The sequence below is a fragment of the Chroicocephalus ridibundus genome, chromosome 3 (assembly GCF_963924245.1).
Source record: "Chroicocephalus ridibundus chromosome 3, bChrRid1.1, whole genome shotgun sequence".
In the NCBI taxonomy this organism is placed as follows: domain Eukaryota; kingdom Metazoa; phylum Chordata; class Aves; order Charadriiformes; family Laridae; genus Chroicocephalus; species Chroicocephalus ridibundus.
This window is the reverse complement of record NC_086286.1, coordinates 89,037,669-89,059,521: the sequence shown is the minus strand read 5'-3', so window position 1 is coordinate 89,059,521 and position 21,853 is coordinate 89,037,669. Positions and strand designations below refer to the sequence as shown.

Genomic DNA, 21,853 nt, shown 5'->3' with positions numbered 1-21,853 from the left:
AGTTCTGAGGCTGCTTTGGGCCCCAGTTTTGTTTTTCTTCCCTTTGCCATGGGTCAAGTCCTTCCCAACCTACTTCAGTCCTTTAAGCTGATGCCAGCTGGTGCCAGCCCCGCTTCAGCTCAGGACATGATAAAAAGAAGGTTAAAATCAAGCTGAACTCTGAAGTTGCCTACAGAAGCACTGAACACAGGCTGTGGAAGAGTGGGGACTCTCTGGTGTCAAGCTTGTGGTCAAAGAGGTTCCTGGAGTGTCTGAGGGAAGAGGATATGCCTGAAATGGCTGTCTTACAAGACATGGGTGAAAAGAGATTCCTATTTACCTTGGAAAACTACTGGCAGCACATACAGAGTTGTCACGGTTTGTGATTTTAATGATAGCAACGGGATGTGGGACTTTTAAATTTTACATCTCAGCTTCCCACCAGCCACCTTGCTGATACCTCACTGCTCACAAAACAACTGGTTTGGTTCCAGTTCAGGGGATCTTCTCACCTATTTTAAGTTACCTAAAGATCCGGCGTACCATCTGAGCTCGTCATTTGCCTTCCCTTTAGAGTCAGTGGAGAGAGACACAACTGATGAGTTATCCCATCCTGTCCTAGGGTATTCCAGACTTAGGTGGGGACATCACACTGGGGACAGCAACACCCATTGATCTGCAAGCAAAGGTGGCAGGTGCTTGAAATAGACTGTGAAAGTGGCTTCGCTCAGGCAATTCAGGAACCTGCTTTTGTGCTCAGTTAAAGCACTGTATGTCAGTGGGGGAAGACGTGAACCATGTCTTCACTCTTAGGTTTGCCCATTGTCTTTAGAAATTACAATCAGGCATCTGGTATTTTTCATCTAGGCATGCCAGTGCATGAACACCCTCGTTTGCACAGAGTAATCACAGGGATATAAAAAATCAATACAAGCCAGGAAGTTAGAAACACTTACTTGCAAACGCGTCTTCAATCAAAATGGGAAAGGAAACATACTGAGCTCTGTCTGATTTTTAAAAGCCTCATTTCCCACAGCGGGTCACTCCTGACAGGTGTGAATAGGACACTGTCCTGTCTAGTGACCATCCTGTAAAAGAAACTATAATGCATACAGAAAATGAGCCCTGATTTTAAGTTTGAGAAATACGTGCATCCAAACCATCAGGCTTGCGATACTGCTCCAATCTCCCTCTTTCTTTACCAAATCAAGGCTCAGCCTTTTTGTGTTGTTCTGTGCCCTGTCCTGTGGTTCTCTTCAGACCATGTGGCCCTCGTGTTCCTACAGCCCCTGGGAAAAAAAATACAACACAAAACAACCCAAAATTCAAATATTCCATCCGGGGGATAAAAAGGAATATGCCGGTGACTCGTTATTCCACACAGAGAGCCCATTACTTTTGTTGACTTCAAGGCTGTAGCCACTCACAGAGAACAGGGCGGTAGTATTTACGTTGGGATTTCAAGGAAGACTGCTCTTATAAATTAGTAAAAGGCATGAGTCATCCCAGCGCAGTGTTTGATCCAAGAGACCCAGTTATCAGCCCAGCATAACACTCTAGCATCTGTCCAAAACGCCGTGCACCCTCATTAGCACGCTATTCCTGGGAGCTAAGCAGGCTGAAGGTTGCAAAGAGGTGCTATTGTTATACCAGGAGTAATTCTTATGTTTTATTGATACCCAATAAACTGTGTGTTAGCCTGAAAGCAGAGAGAGACCGAGGGAGCGGGCTGGTGGAGATAGCGGTTATACAGCACTCGAACACAGGGAGTGGAACTGGCCGAATCCTTCTCAATTACTTTTTTTCAATAAATGTCAGGTTTTGGGGAGGAGGACCATCTGAGCAATTTAATAATTAATAAGGAGGTATTCATCCCGCCGTACAGCTGGACACATCACCTATGAATAAATCCCCCAGATAATATATTTGTGGATCTTCATAATATCTTTTTAATTCCACTTTTTTTCACTTCTTTTTTTTTTTTTTTATATTGCAGTCTAGTCCAAATTGCCCTAGGATTTTCTTAGAAATCAACCAGATAACCACTTGGGGGAAACAGAACAAGCGCGTGGACCTCAGGCCCTTGCCTGTTCAGGAGCAGAAGTGGCGTTTGCAATGATTAGGGCTTCTGGCAATGCAGGGAACCTGACTGGTGAGCCGCGGAGATCAGGTGATGCTACACGACTCTGTGAAAGACAGACAAATATGGGTGCTGCACACAAGCTGGGAATTACTGTGGGTGTCAATTAACCTCCCAGATCACAGGGTTTATTAGGCTGAATTATTTATCCCAAAGATAAGACACTGAAAGAAAGAAAGGCATCGTTAAACAGCACAGCTTTGCACAGAGTTTAGGCAGTGAACCAAGTTTCTGAACAATTTAATTTATTAGGGACCTAAATTGTACTAGATTATCAAATCAAGTGGAATAGAAGGAGGCAATGCATTTTATGTTCAGTGCCCAGAATGCAATAAGTGTGTTATTCCATTCATGCCATGTCTCAGCCTGAGTTATGAAGAGATGTTTCCTCTGTAGGGTAATTTTCCATTTTTTATCCATTTTCAAAAGCTGTCAAACAGCTGTCATGAAGGAAAAACGTTGCTAGTTTATTGCTGAAGCTTGAAACCTGTTAAATGTGAATGTAAAGTGGAGCACTACGTATAGTCCCGATACAATAGGAAGAAGCTTAACTGTTTGAAGTCTGTCTTTGTTGAGATTATACCCTGGCAGAAAAGGACAATAGGAGAGTTTTGCCTTGGGAAAAGAGAGACTGACAGGTCTGCATGTTTTTCTGCAATCAATATTGTAGACGGAGCTCTTCTTACACGGTGGGGTTCAATTAAAGAAAAAAAACAGGAGAATTTGGGGGAATTCCCCAAAGAGTTCAAATCCTTCCCGGGAGGAGGGAATGTTTTTTTCAAGATGAGCTTGCATGAAAAATTCATGCAGTGGATGGATACATTCATACAAAAAGAAATTTTATAAATAAATAATTGTCTTAATTCTTACTGCCTCACATAGCAATTGCACATTCATATTGACCACTTCAGTTTGCAAAACTAGTCCTTAGTGTAAACATGTGTAAAACTAAATCATCCGAAAAAACAAAATAAGGCAAAAGGTCACACATGCTAACTGAAGCAAGTAGTTCATACTGGTCTCTCACAACATCCAGGAAATAAGAAACTGCCACATGCAGCCAAGAAGCTGGTACAGGGATGAACACAAAGAGGCAGACAAAACACAGCATGAAAACGGGTGATAAGCAGAGATTTGCAGCCATCAGGAAGGGGAGAAGAGGAGGCAGCTGCAAAGACAGGAGGCCGGAAAAGACAGACGAATTGGGCTGGAAATATATACAGTTATGATAACGGCTATGAAAGAGCTTACATGAAGCTGCAATTAGCTAGCTGTACTCGACTGCTATTCAGCCATACTTGCATCTCCTCCTTTTTCCCAGTATTGACTGCATGGGGAAGACAGTTATCTTTGTTGGAGAAGAGTTTTGTATACAACTTTAGGGTTGGACAAACAAAATGCCGGCTTGGTCTACAGTATCTGCATCTCCAGGCCATGGAGAAGTGCAAGAGGACCCTCCACAAGAACTCAGGAAAGCCCATTGCCAGGCACAGCCTGCCTCCTCACTACGCTCCTCCTCCACTAGGAAAACAAAACCAAAGAGGAATAAATGCAATGTTCCCTCTCCTTCAGGCTCGATGACATTTTTTCTAGCCGTGTCTGTCTTTGGTCCCTGTCAGTTCCTCTCTCACCTTTTTTCCATTTCCAAATGGTTGTTTTCTATGTCATCTTCGGGAATTTTATTTCCTCCGCCAGTTCATCCCTTCTGCTCCCTGCGCGGTCCCTAGAAACCTCTCGTCACCTCTCCCCACCTACTGCTCCCTGTCCCAGCCCCCTACCCATGGCCTCCGACCCTGTCCCTTCTTCTGTTTCCACCAAAATAAGCTTTTTGGTGTGTTTTGTTCACGATCTGTCTCTTCGCTGTCATTTCTTTGGTTGCATGATTTTTGTCTGTGCTAAGGAAAGCCCTAGGATACAAGGTTGAAATGCCCTTTTCTTCATTTTCTATTCCCTTACCCTCAAGGATGCTCCCAAAGGCTTGCTCTGGGAGTTCCTCTTGAACTGCTCCCTGCTGACAATGAGCTTGGCTTCCTCCAAGCTAACCAAATAGACAGGCAGAAAAGGCACCCCTCCACTACCACTCCCCACCACCCCTTCCAAGAACAGGAATCATCCTAGGAAAGCTTTTTTTGGTTATTTTTTAAAGAAAAACCACAGTCAACTCCCCTTCAGCCTATGGTGCTACGTGAGCCCATGCTCTGCTTTGACTCATGACTGGGCTAGTCACGCTCAAGTGAGGGAAAATCAATGTGTAGTAGAAAATACTCGTTTTTAAAGGGTAGTCTAAAAACTAGAGGCTGATGGTTACGTTTAGTAATAGGATACATTCAAGCTGCATTGCTTTATCCCAAACCACAGCCCTCAGTACACGACACGCTTCACCAGCGAAGAGCCCCTCTGGGAAGGAGGCTGGCAGCAGGAGAGCTGCACGGTCACTGCAAGGGTGAAGACAGGTTTTTGGCAAGTAGGGTTTGGGCAAACAGCTATGTTTATGTGAAATGCCCCGAGTCTCTGGTTTATAAATTTGTACAATTCAGCCTTGCAGTAAAAAGAAGAAACTCATGTGCCTGTGTATTTTTTAAGTTCTTGTCCAAAAGACCCTACTACAGAAAACTAATTTCGTCTGCTTTAGAGGGATGAAGGGCTGAGTCAACCCTGCTAGGATTTGAACCTATCACTCCAGGGAGCCTAATTATTGCAAATGTGCCGCTTAGACCACTAAACCCTTCCCTCCTGCTCTAATCACCTCTCAAAGAGCCCCTTTTGATCCTAGAAGGTTATGCAGCACCTGTGATAAAGGCAAAGTATTTAACAAAGTCTCCGTAAGTGGAGTATATCATTATTCATATTACCGCAGGTTTAAAAGAGCCGGGCAAGAATGAGAACATTGTGCTGTAACAAAGATTACAGTAGCAGCGCTGTGAATTGCTTCTCAGCTCCAGTCTCTGTTTTCCTTCTGCTACACAATGGAAAAACGGAGCAAGAGGACAGCTGAGCTAAATTGCGTCTGCTCCCGCCATGTCGCACCCCTAACCGCGTGTTTGCTTGAAGGAGGTTTCATCTCACGTAGCTCGGCCGCAGGCTAGTGGGCTGCATAGCTGGAGGGTGATGGCTGATCGAGGCCTGTCCTCCTCTGCACTCATGCCAAGTGTTTCCAGGAGACACGTGGTTGGGAATGTTCCTGCTACGGGCATATACCTGCACGTCTGTGCTGCAGGAGCACAGGAGGCTCAGTGTGCAGGCATTGGGGAGGATAATGGGGAAGGCATTGGTTCTTGCCCAGCTGCAGGGTAGCAGATGAAAAAAATATCTATAGGAGGGACTACTAACGGCAGCTCCTTGAGGTTCTTTGCTTATCTCACGATGTTGGTAGTATTTCTGCACAGTTTAGAAGGCATAAGTGAAAGCTGATGAGAACCTCATGTCTTATTATAACAAGGCTTCTGGTTGGAGGTGGAAGGAAAAGCAGGGCTGGAGAACAAAAGGAAGCCATTTTTTTTCAAACTCTCATCTTTAAAGAAAACACATCCCATGTTCATCCTCAGAGATAGCATTGCAGCTGATAATTTTGCCTTTTATTCCCTGGGAGAAGAGGGAACTTTTGTCCCTCCCTCCTTCCATTACCTGAAGGGGATGCACGCCTTCTACTGACAGGCAGATAGACCAAATCTGAAATGCTAATGGACTGGCAGTGCTTGCAGTGGGGTGAACAGTTTTCTGCTGGAAGGCTGGTTGGCAGGATACCGTCCTGCAGTCATTGAATCATTGCACTGAATCACAGCCATGTTGGCAGGATCCCATTCTGAGGAAGTTCACAGTACTGTCAAACACCTGCTGTTGCCATTGAATGATATTATGCAAGATCTGAAATTCTATTTATCAAGATCCCTATTTGATTTCTTCTTTTATTTTCACCCTCTTCAGTCACCAGAGTCTCAAATGACTGCAGTAAAACCTTTTCCCAAGAGCATTATACAATGCTCAGCCTGATGCCAGGATACCAGTTCTTATAGGATGAAAATATGCTCTTTTGACTTTGTGCTGATGCAGAGATGCCAAGATAGCACAAGATACAAAGACACACAAGCATTCCGACAGTATGCACTCTGCAGGGTTATTCAGGTGAGAAGACTGAACAGGCTTTTACTCGCAGAAGCCCAGCCACCCTTTTTTCCCTTGAAAGGCCTGGTTGTACAGCCCGGTGGGAGGGGGCACTCCTATAGATAGGTTTTATCTCCTAGTCTTCTTAGTGATCATTTCAAGATAAGAGACTTCTTGAGCCACCGTGATGGGAAGCTTGGCTTACACACACCTAGAAAGTGAAGAATACCAGGTTATGAGAGTTAGAGAGCAAGATTATTCTTCTCTGTAATAGATTATAAGTTTAAAATGGTATTTCCGTGGCTTGTTCTATACCTTCTGTCCTGCCATACAGTCCACTTCACCTTGATTTTTGGGGTCCTTTCTCAAAAGCAGTGGTTCACATCTTAAGAAACCATCCTGAGCTCCAGCCTGCCTCTTTGGCTTTACTCCAAGCCCAGCTGGCATCAGGCAGTGGTGGCACACCTCTGTCCCAGGAAGACCCAGCACTCCCAGCTCTCCAGCCACCTGCATCATGACCAGATCTGCTCCTTCTCTTCCTTCTCTTTACTTCCACAGATCTGCACTCCTCTTTCCCGCAATCCTCTAATTTTGGATATTCTACTCTGCAAACACCACTCACTGGTGGATCTGCTCTCTGCACCGGAAAGGTCTTTTTCTGTCCAAACTAGAATATCTGTTTGGTTAGCAATTCATTAGGAGACGTTGGCGAGTTATGCCAGGCTGCAACAGAGCTTTTCCTGTCAAAGCCCAGCTTTTCCTGCTCATTCTTTCTTGAGCAATTGGATAACACTGTTACCTTGCATCAAGCTCACAGTCTGGGTGTGAGCTTCTCTTTGGCTTCTCACATCCAAGCCCTAGCTTAAAGTCTCACCTTTTATTAAATAAAAGTAAAATCCAGACTTGCTAATCGAGTTACACAAATAGAACCCTCAACCAGGTGCTCATTATCTTGGGTCTCAGTTCTTGCAGCATCCTTTTCTTCAGCAATAACACAATCTTGCCTTGCCAGTATTCCTCTAGAGCACTGCTGCAAAGATCATTTTCACAGCCTGTCCGCCTGCCCATGTCAGCTCTCCTGGTGAATCCCTCCACTGCCTGCCCTTTCTCTTTTGTGTAAAGACCTTGCTTGCCCCTGTGCTGTCATCTTCTTTTCAGCACTTAAAAGGTGATTTCTGTCTCCTGTTTGCCCGTGATTCTAGTCTCTGCTGCCCCCTTTGAATTTCAGACAAGTCCCTTTTCTTTCATACCATGTTCTCCACGGTCCCCCTTTGAGTTTCAAACAGCATCTCCCCAAAGAGATGTAAAAAACACCTTATTGTTGTCCTTGAAATCCTTCCTCTACACTCACCTTGTACAGGAGAGTGATCAAAGTCATCCTAATAGTTAGGCTGGAATCAAGTTCTTCATGATGACCAAGAGTCCATCTCCAGCTGTTCATTCTGCCCTTCCTTCCTCTCACAAGAAGTTAGCATCTCTTCAGCAGACTGTGACACAATAGGATTTAACAACAAAAAAATATTTCAGTGAGATATCTTTAAAAAAACAACTAAACCAGCCAACAAACAAAAAAAGCCCTACAAAAACCTACAAGCCACATACACAATTTTACACATGTATTTCAGAACAGATCCCCACAATTACTTTGTAGTTGTAGGAGGGAGAAGAGGGAGGTGACTGAACCTGCAACTGGGGTATCAGATATCAGTTGCTGGGATATCAGCAACTAGGATATCAGCAGTGCAGTAGTATGCCCAAAACCACTTGCTCCCCCCAGTCACGTGTGAAGCCAGTGGCAGGGCAAGGGCTTGGACCTGTTTCAGATCCTTGGTTAGTGCCAAGCACTCAGGCATTAATCATCTGCAAACTTGCTGTGCTGTCTTCAAGCTGATACAAGCTATTCACTTCTAAGCTAAGAGCTTGGAAACAATGGCTTTTAAAAAACCAGGAAGCAAGATGGTAATTAAGATGACCTGTCTATCACCCAGATTATTAAAATGCATTATAAATGTTTTGTTGCTGAAGATTAATTATGTAAATCTTCACAGGAGTCTCACACAACTGAAAGAAATATTAATGTTTGTTCACCAGCTCTGATTTCTTCTCTCAGCTAAAGGTTGTTTGAGTTCTGGTGTGCTATACACGTCCCACAATTGCCATTAGCAATAGCCATGATGCTTTTTGCTGCAAGTAGCTAACATCTCTGCATGCAACGTGGTTGACTAGAGCTTGTAATGGTGTTTCAGGCAAACACTTGTCTGGTTCTACAGACATGGCAGGTCAGGAGCTGCAGCTCTGGCTGAGGCCACATTGAATATGACCTGTCCTTTGTTCTATGACCATGAGTTGTCAGGTGATTAATGGAAGAATAAAAGATCCTGACTCTTTAAGGTCATTGGAACTTTGCAAGTGTTTTCGGACTAGTTTTTCACGATGCAACACAGATGCCATTTGGAAAAACAACTTTTAAGTCTAGCATGGATTTCTTAGAGCTTCTTATGTGCTACTGACAAGCAGAATCATCTGAAAAGTATTGATTTTGCAAAATTTTTTATGAAGCTTAACGTAATTACTTTGAACATGTCCAAAGCTAGGCTCAATAGAAAAACGTTTTGGGAAGAAGGTATTTTGTAAGCTCTAGCCCTAAGTGAATAAGTAGAGCAAAAATGCCCCAGTTTTTAAGTTCTCTATCAATAAACCATTAGTCTAAATAACATTGACTAGAACTCCTTGAAAATGTTCAGGCAGGATTCTGACCTCAGAGTTAGCGGGTCATGTATGTGACAAGTGGAACTCATTTCATTTAACATTCAACGCCCACCATGCAAAATCTGTGTAAAAGCAAGTCACCTGAGGAACACAAGGAGCTCAGGAGAGATCCTTTAAGGGTCTGATTAGTCTCTGAAGCCTTTAGGATGAGATGAAATTTCTATTCCAGACCAGTAGCCCTAACAGAAAGGGAGGTGTGTCATTCAGATGTAGATATTTACATTTTGTTAGAACAGCTGAGCTGTTCCAGTCGTGGATTATCAGGAGAATGTCAGTGTTCCCAATGACCATAAAGCCCATATTTATACCTGACTTCCAGCTGGGGCCTCTCTGTCAATAGCAAAGTGCTAACATGAGCCTGTGTTTTGGGGACTTGGTGGAAATGTGCTAATGTATTCAAACTCCGGCTTCAGTTTTTGCCACCAGCATCTCCACTGCTCCTGGACAAAAACGAAGCTGCAGGGGGAACACCCCATTACAAATGCACGGTAAAAGCTATAGGATGAAAACAACATTTCTGCTCAGCTGGAAGGGAGCTCAGCTCTTTCCTAACGTTAGGAGACCAGGAACCCAGAAGTTTAAACAGGGAGCGACTCTGCATTTTAAGTTACAAGGGAAGGTGAGCGTCGTTGGGCCACACAGTTTCAGATTCAGGATTTCTCTTTTGTGCTCTAGACCTCACAGCCATATGACACTCTATCTTTGCTGCAGAATTTAGGTTTGTTTTTTTTTAAAAAAACTGGCTTTTGCTAGTGATAATCATGGGAAACTAATATGAGAAATCTGTGTCTTGTTGATCCTACATGTTGCAGTACATTGTTGACCCTGAAACATAAATACAGAAATATAAGATATCATTGATTTTCAGTCCTTCCCTAATGATCATGTTAACAGAAAAACTCAGCTACCTTGTTTGTTTTATATAATCCCTCAGCATCTCCGTGGTTCCTCAGGTGCCAAACCCAGCGCTTATTAACACTCTGTTCCCCCGGGCTCCTTGTGGAACACTTCGTCGCTGCCACTACTGGTTTTCAAGCATAACTGCACAAAATTAAAAAACAAGCGTGTTAAAAAAAAAAGCGTGCAAAATGCAAAATTAACATGCGAACAAACAACAGGGGCCGTTCTAGTGATTGTATTTTCACTGTCATGTTGTATTAATTAAAGCTTCCCATGCCTTAATTAAAGTGAAGCAGCCAGAGAATTTCCACCACGTTTACACAGGGTGACTGAATCAAAGGGTCTCTTTGAGGGGTTTACAACTGCACCGCCAGGTAGTACCCAGGGCTTTGAGTGACGAGATCATCCTGATCAGTGGCATTCAGAGCTTGGATCCAAATTTCCACAAGGTATAGGCCTGTGACCCAAGGTTTTGGTCTGGCCCCATCTTTAATTAGAACCTGCCTTGGCTTTCCCTAACTCAGCTGCAATACTTGGCACGGACCTCCTGCATATTTAGACGACAACTAATGAGGATTTTTATTAAACTTGAGCCTCGGCCGGCTGGGAGGAGGGAACAGCTTTTTAGCATCAGATGGAAAAGACTTTTGCCTCTGGAATATTTCTCAGCACGGAGCAAAGAGCTGGGGGAGGACAAGGTGATGGGAACGCTGTCAGTGCCGCCACTAATGGGGCCTGCCTGGGGCATGCTGTTCGGTATCCCTTGGAAGATGACCTTGACTGCTAACATTTACATTTTAGCAGCCATTTGACATATTTGATTGTGTCTACAGCAAAAATTGCACAGTTCTGGGAGAGACATGTAGCTCAGATCAATGTCTTCAATGCCACCGTCTCCTCTTGTCCTGCTATACTCTGATATTTGCTATTTAGTCTAAAAGTGCATGCTACAAGAACACTGAGGCACTGCCCCTTCTTATTAATGCGGGTAATAGATCTCATCAGGCACCATCAGTACAGGCTAATTCAAAGTACAAGCTGCAAATTAAAGACCTTCTCAAAACAATTAAGTTATTCAAATTGGTAAGAATAGTGCTCCTTGTCCAATGAACCAAACAGCTGGCCATTATTATGTGCCTTTGGTGTCATTTATCAGCCCTGGACATGTGGAAGAGACTGCAGATGTCTGCCAGAGGTATCGCTGGGTCAAATCCTGAAAAGCTTTGTGTCTGCAGCTCCTGTCATTTCCTTACCCCACAGGATCTGTCTTGCAGAAGGTGCAGATTTGACAATAGCTCCCAGTCCTTACTGCCACATGTTTCAGAAGCTCAGCAGATGGCTGTGTGCTCCTACCACCTGGCCAAAGGGTGCTGTCGCCCTTCCAAACAAATGGCATTAGCACCTCTGAGGGACAGACCAACCCACCGATGCTGATGTGCTTTAACTTACGATATAAGGACGCCTAAGAGCACACATGGGGCCAGATATGATGGCTTACCAGATGGGTGGTAATTTGTTAAGCTGCTATAATGCAAAAGCTTTCAATTGAGTATTCATACCCTAAGATTTTCAGCCAACATAAGAGTCATTTGGTTTGCCTTTAATATAATTGGAAAAGATAGGAAATTAAATTTTTAGGCAATAGTGTGTGCCAATCCCTTCATTCGCTTTGAAAATAAAAATCTCCCTCTCTCTTTCCTCCAAGATGCTGAAAGTTCAATCACTTATCAAAACAGTGATGCCCTTTGTCCTGGCATATTACTCTAATGCTAAAACATATGTTGTATTAAATATTAACCAACCACTAATTGGTGCATCATTTGGCCAAGAAAAGAGGTGGCTTCATATAGTCAGTGGCCTGTTTCACTCTTCTGATGTCTCAGTATTTTGCTCTTCAGCTAGCTTATCCTGTTACTCTGCCTCTGTCAGCCTTGAGCTTGAGGACCATTTTGGCATCTCCTGAAATCAGTTTTGTGCTCCCTTTTGCATCCTAGTTTATGTACATCAGGACCCTCCATTGTGGGCAACATGGCCTAGGGGCTGAGCTGGTGGATTGTGTTCTGGATTTTAATTTAGTTTGGCAACTGTCCTCCTGGGCGAACATAGGAAAACCACTTAATCTGCCTTTGTGCTTCTGTTTCCCAGGTGTAAACTACAGGAGGAGAAACATTGATGTTTAAATTACTAAGGTTGTCCCCTCACTTCAGAACATAGGAAAAAACCTGTGTGTTGTAAAATCCCATGCTGGAAAATCTTTGTCAAAATAATTGCATTCAGTTATAGTGTTGGCAAACTGTTAAATATGAGATCAGTTCATTCAACATACCTAGAGATGGTGAGTGGCATACAGGCTACAATTACAGTGTGAGATGAATAACTGGCTGATTAATTGAATGGTGGTGATTTTTCAGAACAAGATGTGTAACACTACCTTTATTTGCATGGCAAGAACCTCGTGCCTTAAAATAGCTTCCAGGTTCCTGAGCAAAGCAGGCTTCTTACTGAGGTCTGTAGCTGTGGCAGCTGCAGGGAGTGAACAGTGGGAGGATCTGCACAGTGTCAGGGATGACAGAAGTCCAACCTGCTAGGTAAAAGGATGGCACATGCTAGACACTATGTCCATATTGCAGTCCAGTCACTCTATATCCTTCCTGATGCCAGCAGAGACAAGATGTAAGAGTTTGCAGTTGGATTCATAATTAACGTTCTCCAATCTTCTTGGCTGTGATCCTGTCCTTGCAGATGCAGATGTACCAAACTGGGCAACCTTTAGTTTCACACAGCTGGCCCGATGGCTGTTGTTTCCCCAAAATCCTAATAATGCTGGTAAAAACTCATAGAATCATTGAATCATAGAATGTGTTGGGTTGGAAAGGACCTTTAAAGGCCATCTAGTCCAACCCCCCTGCAGTAAGCAGGGACATCTTTAACTAGATCAGGTTGCTCAGAGCCTCATCAAGCCTGGCCTTGTATGTCTCCAGGGATGGGGCCTCCACCACCTCTCTGGGCAACCTGTTCCAGTGACTCACCACCCTCTGAGGGTGACTCTGAGGCTTCAGAGCAGAAAGCAACCATTGGCAACTCAGAGTTGGAAAGAAACTCTCTTAATAAACAGTTTGTCCCCAGACTGGGAGCTCTCCTTGAAGCACTAGATACTCATCTTACTGAGATAACCAAGTAGGGTGGGTCACAGTTTAGTAACTTCTGTGTCCCGTGGTGTGCAAAGTCCTTTAGCCCTGAATTAGAAAGAACAGGAATAAACTGAGCCTCTCTGTCTTCACTTCCCTCCTTCTTGGTCTGAAGTACAGATAAGAGACCCACCCAGGTGCCTCTGTGAGGGGCAGGAGCCTGGGCTGGCTGTCCCAGCCGTACATTCAGGCTTGGCCACCAGGTTACAGAGGCAAGTTAAGGACAAATGCTGACAGCTGTGGTCAGGAGCTAGTGAGGCGATATGGCCTCAAGAGTCATCCCAAAGTTACAGTGACTGAGGAGCAACCCACCTCAGTGAGCCTGGGTGGTCAGATCTGTTATTAGCACAGCTCTGGATCTGCTTACTCAACACAAGCTGTCGTAGGAGGGAGAGCTTAGGCATTAGCTGGGGCATTTCAATGTCTAGAGGATTTGGGGTTTTTTTCCTGTTTTAAAAAACTCTAAAGTCCTGCTCTGTCTCTGCAAATAGTTAATTCTCTGTTAAGAAAAATAATGCAGTAAAAAAAATCTTTCTATTGTGCAGGCCCCAAGCTTTTGAGATGCTTCAGTGGGCTACTGGGAAATCTCTTTAGGATAGAGTGTGTCTGGCTGAGCTGTCAGATTGACTGCTAGAGGTGCAGCTGAGTTTCAAATGGACAAGCAGCGTGCGTGTGAGACACATCCCAAAAAAGGAAGATGTTTGACAAGTGAAGTGTTTTTATTTTATGATGGAGAACGAGCAGGAACATCAGACAGGTAAATCACCCTGCCAAGCATGAGAGTTCCTGACTGACAGGCTCATCTCCTGCCCTGCCTGCTTGAGAGGATCCAGCATTTATTTCTACTGAAAAGCAACTGTTTAAATTACCATTTGCTGACTTTTCATTACTGATTATAATTGCAATGTGCAGGTTCAGAAGAGCAAAGGGAAGCCTTTGCTTTGTGGGTGGAGGAAAATGGGAAAAGACTCTTCTTGAACCAAACAGGAAGCCGGAGGGAGTCAAATAAAGCTTGCAAATCATCAGAAATCAAAACCAAACGATCTGAGGGAGAGAAGCAGCGCCAACACTGACATTTATCAAAGTTTAGCAATTAAAATCGTAATATACCAATTAGAATACATGTCGCTGATTGACTGCTACTAACATGCTCCAGCAATGAAAGTATCTTCCTATCAAAAATGTTAAAAACAGAGCACTGTAATTTGAGGTCATTTACTACCATGCCATGATACAAACATATCTAATCAAGTATTTTGTCTAAATGCTGCGATAAAGAGGTCCAAATAAACAAACAGACTAGAAAGAGGGCAAGAGGACATCGGATAGTGTGATATGAAGTTGTTTACCCAGATGAATGTGAGATGCTTTCTTTAGTCACAAGTGCCAAAGCCACCAGTGAATGTGTCCTTTCAGCCCTGAATGGGTGAAGGAAAAACCTTGTAGCACGACTTCATGTATTTCGTATGGACTCTATTCAGCAAAGTGTTTAAACATGTGCTTTAATCTATTACTATTCAGCAGTTAGGTACTTGTACTAGAATCCAGGAGAAGATAAAGATGCGCTGAATCAGAGACTATACACCACGTATTTTACAGCAAAACTATTTTGGCAATGCTTGAAAACATTTTAAAAATTTTATTGGGAACGTTCTGAGATCTCTCTACTTCTCAAGCCCTAGTTACTGTAAAGGTGAACTGTATGCAGCTCAGATTGGAAGAAAGATTAAACTTAATCAATCCAAAGTGATTCAGAAGATGTCCAGAATAACTTTACTGTACATAGGAAAAGGTCTCAGCTTTGAAGTCTGCTATGTGGAGAATATTCAGGGCTAAAGGCAAAAGCTAAATATCTTGGCAGAAGGCTTTGAAGCTCCCCTTTCCACCACTGATATAAAGTTCACATTTCTAGCCAGAAAAATTATAAGGTATCTGATCCTCAAGCGAGGCTTGGCACAAAGCTGAGCCCTGCATGCGGTGGCAGTCAAGACAAAGTAACCCCAGGGGTGAGAGCAGGGAGGATCTTTGGAAAGAAATAAATAGGCAGGATATCCAAAATGGCAGCAGCTGGAAGCTGCTCCGGGGTGGGATGTCAGGATGAACCCCCTGGGAGACGCGGTACTGCACACAGGGCAGGGGAGGAGGTCAAATGTGCAAGGCCCCGCAATTTGTCAGACGGCTAACACCATCATTACCTGTGTGTGTGTGCACGCGGGCATGCCTGCCTATAAATTACACTCACAAATTTCCAGGCTAAATGTCCTCTTATTGGCAGCACAGAGCACTGCACCCCCCTATTAGGAGATATTGTTTTATAATGAGCAATAAAAGTTAGCTCTCATGGTGTGAGGCTGCAGATGAGTCACTGCTGGAATCAGCAGCGATGTCAATAGGTTTGATTTTTCTGCGTGTTACACATTTTTCCTTTTTTCTGGTATCATTGGGAGGAAGAGCAGAGGAAGAAGTATGGGCTTGAAAAAGGAGCTAGAAGCAGAGAAGGGGTCTGAGGAAGATGGACAGGGGAGAAGAGGAGGTCCCTCATTACTAACGTTATCCAATGTCAGGTTCAGGAGGGAGAAATTCAGGAGCCAGATGCTTCTTGAGACTCCCTGGAAGGCAAACTTCTGTGCTGCCTACAGTCATGCTGGACCTCGCCAGTGTTGTCACTTTTGGCAAGAGTCCTGCTATTAGAGAGAAGCCAGCTCTCCATGCATCAGAGCCACAAGCACACCAGCCTCAAACAGTGGGCCTCACTGGCAGAAGCGTGCCTCGTAGCACCATGCAACATCAATGGAAGAAAGGAGGTGAGAGGTGACAAAAAAGTGAAAATTAGAGTCTTCCTGTTCCCAGCGGAAACAGGATCAGGCCCAGGAGGAAGGAAAACCAGCAGATACTTCCATAAGGTGGCTACAGAGAGGAGATCTGTCCCATTGCCCTGCTGGGTCCAAGAGCAGCCTGTGCCTCGCCAAGGCTGCATTGCCCTGATGTTCCCACAGCCATCCCGGGCTTGGGATGAAGGCACTGACTTTCTGGCAGCTGGCAGCTGCCACTCTTAACGCCTTAGAGAGTTTCAGGGACTGGGAACCAAGGAGTTGCAGTAGATGTCACTTGTCCAAATCAGATAAAGCCAGAAGCCTTGGCAGTGGCACTGCCACTCCTTATGTGCACTGTTGTGCCTTGGTCACAGTGAGCCTGCCAGGAGTGGGAATAGGAGAGGGTGGTGAACACAGCAAAAACATCTACACTGTGAAATATAAATACGTTTAAAATTTCCTCCACAATCTGCCCCTAGTGCATTCCTAAGAGTCCAATACACCCGTTTCTCTGGGCCTCTCCCTTGTTACTCTCAAAATGGCCGTTTCTTTATAGCCTGTTGAAAAACATCAGCTGCTGCACTGGTACCACTTGTGAAAAACAATGAGAAGAGTGTTGGCATTGAGATGGCCGATAACAAATAATGCAAGGTAATGTACACTGAGAGAAAACATTTGAACTACTCGTATGCATTGCTGGGTTCTGAATTAACTGTAACCATTTAGAAAAAAGGCACAGACAGCTCACCAAAAACCTCTGCTATTTTATGCTGCCCAATGTCTCAGACTTTATGGGGGAGATTTCTTTAGTATTATTTTCGTGCCATTATATAAATTGAAGGCTTTTGTTCCATTCTGGTAATTTCAGATCCAAAAAGAGATACGGTAAAAATAGCAGAGGCCTAGGGACAAGTGACAAAGAGGATTAGGTGGATGGGAAAGCCAGTGTGTAAAAGAGATTGAGATGTGGGATTTGTCACAGTTCCAGGGTTAGCTGCTCCTCTGACCTCTTTCTAGTATAGAGGCAGGCTTCACTTCTTCAGGCCCCTGGTGGGAGTCTGTCTCTCTGTTTGTCCCTTCCCTGCAAATAGCTCCCTGACATCTTAGTGAACCTCTCTTTCAAGGAACTCGCTTTTTAATGGCCAGAATCCTTGGGATCTTTTGATTCTTGGGCTTGGCAAAAGAAACCTGCAGCTGGACTCTGAAAATAGCATACTCCCAGCTCCGGCTGTCTTGTCATGACCCCTGCCATGCTAATTGCTAATCTAGAGGCACTGTGCAGCCTTCCAGCTAGTTCCCTAATAGCCCTGTTATTTAAACTAAACCAACGTTTACATAGAGTAATCTCCACTGCCACACCGTCACATACCTTATTCTTTGAGACTTAGAAAGCAGTCCTGCATCCTCCACAAGGTGGTTCAGTGGTGGTGACCCCACTTGAAGGCCACAAGACTTGTTTCCTATTTTCAGGTCCATGATGCCCTCCCAGTGTGACCCTGTGTTCTTGAGGTGGGATTCGCCTCATCTAACATTGACCATCTGAACCTGAGGTCCCCTCACTGGATTATGCTTCCTATAGTCATGCGGGAGAGAGAGCTGCGATGGATGACTTAAGCCCGTATCTCAGAAGGAGACAAATTGCTCTCAGGAGGCACTTTTCTTTTCATGGATGTGGAGGGAGGCCAGATGAGTAGCTGAGGTCAGGCACATCCTTTTTATAAAGTAGGATTTATGTATAGCTCGATTTGTGTATGGGTGTCTGTAGGCGACACCAGTTCACTCCCAACTCCTACAGCCCTCAGCTGGGAAAAGGCAGAGTTTCGTACAGCTGGCTAGTCATCTGCATTAGCAGGCTGTGGGGCTCAGGACCAGCCACCTCCGTCGCCTAAGACATGGACCATCAAGGCTTGAGGGTTAGACCTGAAGGCTTAGGAAGTGGCAGACCCAACCATGAAAAGCCTGGGTGGGGGGTGAACTACATATCCTCTGCTCTTCTTGTGTTAGATGTTAGCAGGCAGGCAAGGGAAATTGCTTCACTCTTCTTCACTCAAAGCTGCAGGGCTGAATGAGGATGACCAGGAGAAACTCACCTGAGGCTGTACTAGTTCACAGGGAAGGTGAACTAAGTACTCCTGAGCCACCGAGAGAAAGCCAGTAGGCTTGTTTCAAGCAAACCTAGAAGGCTAAATCCACAAACACCTAGTGCCTCTTGCTTATCAGGCTGTTCCAGGTTAGCTCCCTGCCACCAAAGCAAAAGCAGGGACTGAAGAGTGAAGAAGTGATCAGCAATTTTACCAATATATAAACTTTCTGGCTCCAAATGCCCTGTCTGGGAATGATTTTGTACCCTGACTTGATGTCAGTTGGTCTCCCAACCAGCCCAAGAGAAAAAGCAAAGTGGCATAAGGCTACTTTTGGCTCCCAATTGCTTACACGTGTCAAACATCAACCTGATGCCACTGAGGTGTGAGTGGCTCTCTTCCTAGGGAAACAGCCAAGAAAAAAAATCAGAAGAGATCTTCTTGTAGGGGCAACCAAATCCTTATGAAGAGTTAATGGAGAAAGATGCTACTGTAAAAAAAAAGAATGAGTTGTGCCTTCAAATCTCCCTAACTATGGAAATGCAACAATCACCTCATCTTTCATTTTTCATATTAATAAGCCTGTTTTGCAGAACTGCCCTTCTTTTATACAAACATTTACCACGGTACATACCCTTCCTTCCTTCACTGTCATAAATTATCTCGTGGATGCTCCCTGTGAAGTTGCTAACTGTACTTTTGCTATTAATCTTGGCTTTACCTTTTTCTAGACTATATCTCCTTGATGATCCATCTTAGGCAAGCAAGACAGTGCTTGGTCAGGCTCTGCTCCCCCAGGGAACATCACTCTTGTTAGCTGTAAAGTGTCCGTAAAAATGCACCTTTTAATGATGCTCCCCTTTGGCTTTTACTGGGCTCATAGCAAGACTTGTACTCCATTTTCCTGTAATAACTCAATTGCCACCAGGTTGGTGCTCCTGACAGTTACATCCTTACCAAGACATTCCTGACTTGCCCCAGCTGGAGCAAGGAGATGCAAAGTGACTGCCATGCTCTGGGGAAGTGATAAGGGCTCACCTCTTCAGTGACCGGGAGTATTTCCACCGGGGATACGATAGGCAGCAGGCAGCAGAAAAGCAAATGAATTAATGCTCCCTGAAGCTCCCTGGGGTAGTGTTATTCACTCGTTTTCCTACACATCTTTCTGCAGACCTGAGCCCATACGTGGTTTGTGCCATGTTTACCACCTTAACCTCTTCCTTTAGTGGACTGTATCAAACTAAAGTCAAAGAAAATTTGTTCCTTATACTAGATGCTCAGGCAAATAGAACTCTTCAGCTGAATGATTTCAGATGGTAAAATAATTGGTGTAACTATACTCGGGATAACTATATGCATGCAGAATGCAGTCAAATCATTTATGCCCTTTACCTTCAAAGGACACATCTCTACCCAGTAATCTACGAGAGCATTTTTGCAGGCTCAGCCAGTGGAAAGAATTGATAAACACTCGAGCGGCCCTCATGTATATTTCATCTGGTAGGCAAGGGCGATGGGTGCGCGTGCGCACACACACTCACACACGCATGCACCAGCCGGTATCTAAAATTCTTCTATCACTATATAATACCTCTGACATCTTTTTAAACATTACAGACTATACAAGCTCCTCTTTACCATGCATACCAGAACTGGGGGGGGGGGGGAGGGGCAGGCAAGGAGGTGCAGCATGACAAGGCAAAGGCCACACGTAAAAAGGTAATACGCGGGATTCTGTTTTATTTCTACAGGTCAGTACCTGATTTTGGTAAAATATGTTAGGAGGCTAGTGTTCTCCCAAACCCAGGTAGACTCAGGCATGTTTGTTCCAGAGATGAAGGTAATGCCTACAGTGTAGGATGGAATTCAACAGCAGCCACAACAAGAACAGAAAGCGGGAAACATCCTTCTCTGAACAGCAGGACACAGAAATGTGAGAATATCCCTTCCTGAAAAGATTCAGTTTTCATGAGTCCAGGACTCTTGTCCTAACCCTGAAAATTCCAGCCTAGCATCCACCAGTCTAGCAAAAATAATCTTTCTCCCCCTCTTTTCCTCTCTCTCCATCCCTCTAATATAAAAATTAATCACCTATAATGCAGGGCACGTTACATCTGACATAACGATATTTTACATATTGATATAGCAGGATAGATCATGTAGATACTCCACACCTTCCTCTTTCCTTAAATACAAACTCTCAAAAAAATCTTGAAAATCAAAGGGGTGTGCTGAGACTGTAGGAGCACCATGGCTGGCATAGAAGTCCTGTGGCTGACAGCCAGCCTTCCACAAATGCGACCTCTCAAGTCTCCCTTGTACCCCTATACCTACATTGCACCCTACAAAGCACGGAGGATAGTCAGCCATAAGTAAAATCTAGACACTAAATACTTAGGACAGGAGATGGTTTATATTCTGGATACTACACTGCGATCGTGAGATTTTGCTGAAAGAGTAGGGTATTCCTGGACCAAATTGAGCCCTTTCCTTTGAACATGGTCAATGGAGGAATGGCCCTGGTGGGATCACCTTCACTGGCCTATTCCCTCGTGACCTTGTCAACCCATGGTACCTGGAAGAGGGCAATAGTATTTCCTGACTTGTAAGTGGTTACAATTCTTCTAAAGTTTTATGAACCTTAGGGCAAAATTTTCCACTAATAACTAATAAGTGCATGCAAAGCTGGTAGCCTTCAAAACTGGGGGTGTGTAGCCCTCCTACCAAGACTCAGTTGGCAGCTGTAGACACAAGCTCCAAATTTTAGGGAACTTCTCCCCAGAAAATCTAGGAAAATTGTAGTGCAATTTCTCATGTTTGAAGAGCTGAATCCATTGCAAATAGGAATCAAATGCTAATAAGCAATATTCTTGCTAAAGGGAGATAAAAAACCAAGGTAGAGTAGCAATACTTAATTGTTAAAATATAACTACAGCTTGAACAATTTCAGTCTTCTGGAGGAGGCTAGTGGCTTGCTTTTCCTGTCATGCTGTAGCCTTTCCTCTCAGTCTGAGATTATTAATTTTTGACAAGTTGCAAGGCCTGATTTAGGTTGATCTGATTTGATGGAGTGACCTATTTCTATTACCTGCTCCCTCTCTCCTCCTGCTGCTCTCCTGTCTGATGGCCACTCTGGCTAACTCCCACAGCTCTGCTAACAGCTTTTGTTATTTCAGCTCTTGGAAGAGTACCCATAATGGTGAGAACTGAGCACAGTTTCTCAGCTCACAGGAATTTTTGAAGCCGTTTCTCCTGTCTCACACACCTCACAGGAAACTCTTACACAAAATCTTCTCCTCTTTTTTCCTAGGCTCTAGCCTTTGCACGTCCAATGCCGGGAAGTATTGCTGTTGATTCGATGAACCCAGGCACATTTAGGTAGACTTAGCTGGACTAGATTTCTGTACGCTAGTCCACCTGCCAGTTTTTCCCCACTTAATGTTATCACTCCCATTCTAGCAGAAATGCCCCTCAAGCATATGCAAAACAATCAGATGGCAGCACAGCCCACCAGTTCAACATTTCTCCTCCCTTCCCTCCACCTCACGCCAGCCAAGGGTCACTCCTCCTGCAGTATCCCTGAGCTGGGAACATGGAGGGGCTGCAGGAAGCAGAATGGGATGGGGGTTATCTTCACTCTTGACTTGGACTACAGCAGGCTGCTCATATCTGGGTAGGTTTTTTCCAGGACAAGTGTACAGCACCCTGACAGGCTGTGAAGCTGTCAGGATCTGTCCATTCTTGGACTTCTTTTACGCCTCACTCTGAGAAACAAACCAAAAGCTCCAGAATTTCAGGGACTGTGCAAATCCCCTTTGGTTTTGCCCTGGGATTAATCTTCTTCTTTTATTGTTTGTTGGTGTTTTGGTTTTTTTTCTCCAC

The 21,853-nt window shown here is 44.3% G+C and overlaps 1 long non-coding RNA gene across 1 annotated transcript in view; it reads right to left on the bottom strand.

The window, feature by feature from the left end:
- Nucleotides 1–2,004: 2,004 nt before the first annotated feature.
- Nucleotides 2,005–21,853, bottom strand: part of LOC134513393 (uncharacterized) — a 38,588-nt gene continuing 18,739 nt past the window's right edge. Inside the window, exons 4-6 of the long non-coding RNA XR_010070407.1 lie at nt 9,898–10,030; nt 7,572–7,707; nt 2,005–6,431 (exon numbers count right to left, since the gene is read on the bottom strand). This is a non-coding gene — a long non-coding RNA (uncharacterized LOC134513393). The remainder of the gene's footprint in view (nt 6,432–7,571; nt 7,708–9,897; nt 10,031–21,853) is intronic.